At 41.5% G+C, this 4,600-nt stretch overlaps 2 pseudogenes; one reads left to right on the forward strand and one right to left on the reverse strand.

Moving 5' to 3' along the window:
- Positions 1 to 2,343: 2,343 nt before the first annotated feature.
- On the reverse strand, positions 2,344 to 3,024 carry LOC147465729 (eukaryotic translation initiation factor 3 subunit K pseudogene; annotated as a pseudogene).
- A 316-nt stretch (positions 3,025 to 3,340) lies between these two features.
- LOC147465730 (large ribosomal subunit protein eL18 pseudogene) lies at positions 3,341 to 3,904 on the forward strand (annotated as a pseudogene).
- Positions 3,905 to 4,600: the final 696 nt, after the last annotated feature.

Consider the following 4,600-nt stretch of genomic DNA (forward strand, 5'->3'; position numbering starts at 1 on the left):
TCATAAAGTGCAATACCCCCTAAAGCCGCATCATGGCTCTTTCTATATGAAAAATCAAATAACAACACATGTGCATTGCTGATCGGTGGTACTTCTTCAACTACCCTTCTCACCACCTCTTCCTTAACAAGGAGGGGATTCTCCTTGTAAGTCAACAAATCAGCTAGGGTAGCCCTTGTACTGTCTTCCACTCAAAAAGAGAACTCAAACTCTTGTAGCTCAATTACCCATTTCTTGACCACATTTGACATGTTAGTGCCATTAATTAACTGTGGCAAAAATGCATAACTCATTAAGAAAACAAAAGGTCATGGTAGCAAGTAATGACAAAATCATCGACAAGCAAATATTACACTGGCCATCACTAGCTCTACTTCCGAGAACTTTCTCTCTGCTAGCAACTTCACTCGGCTTGCACAATACATTGGCGTCATCCCACTGCAATGGATCATGATTTGCCACTTGTTGTATTGGATAAAGGAGCTGTGAAGACAATGGAATAAACCGCGCCATGTACTTCACTTTGTGTATAAAGGTTGCCAATTGCTTTGTACTCTTAGGTGATGGAAGAAGAATAATAGACTTAACCTTTTCTGGATCAACCTCAATGCCATTTTCTGACACCATATGGCCCAATAACTTCACCCTTGGCTGTGCTAGATGACATTTCTTTGGATTTAGTTTTCCTCCACATTCATCATATCGAGCCAATACCATTAGCAGCTTCTCATGGTGTTCAGCCCTATTGTTGTAGACACAGAAGTCGTCCATAAAAGCTTTAACACAACTACCAACGAATGGTGCCAATACCCAATTTTCTCTCTCTTGATAGAAATATGGTCCATTTGACAACCCAAATGGCAATACCATGTAGCAATAACAACCCCATGGCGTAATGAAAGTTGTCTTTGTTCGGTCTTTAAGAGCAATCCTCAATTGAAAATAGCCTGAAAAACCATCACACACACTGTACCTCTCATAACCTGCCACTAAATCCAAGATCGGATCAATGAATAGAAGAGGATGTGGGTTCTTCTTAGTGGATGCGTTTATTGAGGGTTTAAAATATACACAAATCCTTTTTAATGGTAAATCAACCACAAATTTTTGACCGACAAAACCCTTTGAACAAGGTTTGGGTAGAGTGTTTCCTTTGATGGGATAGAACACTTGGAACCATTACAATGGCATGTTGATATTTCTCTCCTTGGAAATCGTTGCCCTCAAAATATTGGAAGCTCATTGCAATTTGGTACCGCCATTGATCCTTGCTAGATATAAATCTCATATTCGTACCTCCTTACACGCAGCACCTCATAGATCTTGTTAACAATTTGGGTGTTTATTATACATTAAGCATCACATATGACACATTGTTGTGTGTATACCATCGTTGCAATATGTCATAGTTCCATTGCTTCCATAAAAAGGGTGATGAAAAACTATTTCCCAATTTCAGCCCCCCAATCAAAGGGTTCAACCACGAGCTTTACACTAAAAAGGTAAGATTGTTGCCACTGAAACAAATCTCATGAATAAGGAGAGTTTGGGAGCTCTTCACTTATTCTTCTTCTACTCTCTCTCACTCTACCTCAAGTTATTATGGGTTGATGTACGATACTATATTATGCATTTTTAAGTTACTCTAGAAAAAATTATGGGAACTTGAAAATAATTCTATTATTGAAATGAGGTCATTCTTTTGACAACTCAACATCATGGTATATATTAAAGTATGGGTCAAACCATCATATGAAGTCTACCATCAAGGGGGTGGGGAAAGTTAGTGGTGTTGCCAAAGATGGTGGTGACAAAGGTGTCAAGGGAGGTGGTAATGGTTGGGGATTATAAGAAGTGCTTTGATAAAAGATTATGCAAGGTGGATAAAGTTATGAACACTTTTCTTAGGACAAATTCTCCCCATGCAACGACGGCACTATCGGGGGGGAGGGGAGGAGTTGTAGTAGCATACCTAGCTGTCTCTGCTTGAGGCTCTTCGCGTTGTTGCTGTTGTCGACAAATTAATTATCTTTTATCTTGCAACTGCTATTTTTATAACAAGCATGGCTCCAAAGGGACGATGAAAAGAAACATCTTATAATAACTTCAAAAAGCCTAAAAGTTGTGTACAACATTTCATAGGCACCACGCCTATATCACTCCCTGCAAGCAGGCAGTGCCAACAAACTACCTTCAATTGTTTTGAAATGAGGCTGGAAACATTGAGCAGGGCAATATAATTAGGAGCGCAATGCAACCCAATGACAAGAATAGCATTTCTTCAAGTGATGCTTCTAGCAGAAACCACAATGCAACCTTGCTTTCGAGCTCTTTAAAAATGCCTTAAGTCAGCATGGGAAAGAGCTTGGATACATGTTCTAATGGAATGCTCTCCACAATGCTCTTCTTCAACTTTGGATAGTTATCCTCATTGGGAGGGAGGACAACAAGTTGTCCTCCACCAAAAAGATTTTCTACAGACCAACCATTACTAGCAATCTGATGCTCCAAAAACTTGTCTTCTAGCAATAAACCTTCCATGTTTATGGCCTCTGGTAAGAAAGAGAGAGAACATGCAAAGCAAATCCTTGTATTGCTTGCGTGAACCCTAGAACACCCTCCAAAATATGGCGATTTCTAGCAGCCTCATCCCATTAAAACTCCCTGAATCTGTCTGTCTCCAAAAAATGAGCAAGATGAATCTGGCCGTCAGGAAGGGATCCTCCATTTGAAGCTTTTCAGGTATCATAAACATGCAAAAATTGAAGTCTGGTGCAGAAAGCGCCATCAATGCCTTCTTTCCACAATTTGGATATTCATTCGAGATGCTTCAAACTGATAAAGCCGCAGTAGGCGTAGGTTTGCATCCAAACTGTAAGTTTGTGTGTTAACCTGCTCCGGCACATACGCCTCAAGGTACGGAAGGATGTCTGGATTGTAGGGATTGACTGCCATAATTTGTTCCATAGTGTAATGAGGAGTAACCTCCTTCTCAGGTGTCACCGCTACCCGATCCCGCCGCATTGTCAAGAGCGCTTCTCTCTGGCAGCATCGGGGCCTCTCTCTCTCTCTCTCTCTCTCTCTCTCTCTCTCTCTCTCTCTCTCTCTCTCTCTCTCTCTCTCTCTCTCTCTCTCTCTCTCTCTCTCTCTCTCTCTCTCTCTCTCTCTCTCTCTCTCTCTCTCTCTCTCTCTCTCTCTCTCAACTTTCAGAGGCCCCGATGTTGTGAGAGAAAGTTTAGAGAGAGAGAGAGAATACCGTTGGAGGAAGGATTCTGAGAGGGGTTTCGGTAGGCAGAGCACCTCATCCTTGGCAGCGGTAGCAGCAGCAGCAGAAGCAACCATGGGTATCGACTTGCCTGCTGGGGGATGCAATAAGAAGACAAAGTGCACTGCTCCTAAGAGTGACAATGTCTATCTGAATCTTATTGTCAATCTCTATAGGTTTCTCGTTCGAAGGACAAGCAGCCCGTTTAATGCTATGTTTTTGAAGCGGTTGTTTATGAGCAGAACTTATAACAGGCCGCCTCTATCTTTATCTCGTCTCATACGTTACTGCATGAAGGGGAAGGAGGACGAGGTGTAATTGTGGTAACTGTCACGAATGATGTTAGTGTGTATGGAGTTCTAGCATTGAAAGCCGCCGCATTGCGCTTTACACAGACTGCCCCATCCCGGATCTTGAAAGGTGGTGGAGAATGTTTCACATTTGACCAACTTGCTTTGAAGGTCCCAAGTGGCTCAAATACTGTACTTTTGAGAGGTCCAAAGAATGCTTGCGAAGCTGTGAAGCACTTTGGGAGAGCTCGGTGTACCGCATAGTCACACAAAGCCTTATGTTCGGTCCAAGGGTCGCAAGTTTGAGAGAGCTCGTGGTCGACGTAACAGTAGAGGATACAGAGTTTAGTTTTTTAGCTTTTGGATACTTTTGTGCAGTTTTTTATCAAACACTATTTGTGCTTGTAGTTGGCTTGTTAGTGAAACTTATCTCTGAGGTCTGCTAGCCCTCGTCATAATTGCGTTGATCGGGTACTTTGTGAGGTGTCTTTGTGCGAGTAATGGTGAGATTTTGGTATGGGGCCCTTTGGAACTGACAAGCTGCTGCTGACTTCAAAATGGATTACTAACAAAAAAAAATTCGGTTTAACAAATAAGTAATGCATGTAATCATCACGTAACATGATTCTATCAAAGCCGCCGCAACATCGACCATGGTCGGTGATTCGATGGGAAGATGTAAGATTGTGTGTGTGTATGCTTTGGGTTTCTTGTTTGGAGGACCACCATTTATCAAGGTTGAACTACTTTTTTCCTTCTGTGTAAGCAAAGATTGGTATCTAGTCTATTAATACTGAATACCCATCAAGACATGAGACGTCTTATTTTGTGACGTTTGTCTTGAATTCGAGTGATGGACTACTTTTTTCTTTTTCTAAGAGAGAGAGAGAGATCTAAGCCAATCTCCATTGTTCTTTTTTTGACAGAGAAATTTACATTTTGCGAGTCAGTGTTCACCAAGAACGTTTGTAGGGACCACTTTTCAAGAAAAACCATTTTCCAAACATACATATTCCTTTCCTTGAATTTGCGAGGAGAAAGTTTA

This window comes from Adiantum capillus-veneris, chromosome 1, assembly GCF_014529385.1.
Source record: "Adiantum capillus-veneris isolate H3 chromosome 1, ASM1452938v2, whole genome shotgun sequence".
Taxonomy (NCBI): domain Eukaryota; kingdom Viridiplantae; phylum Streptophyta; class Polypodiopsida; order Polypodiales; family Pteridaceae; genus Adiantum; species Adiantum capillus-veneris.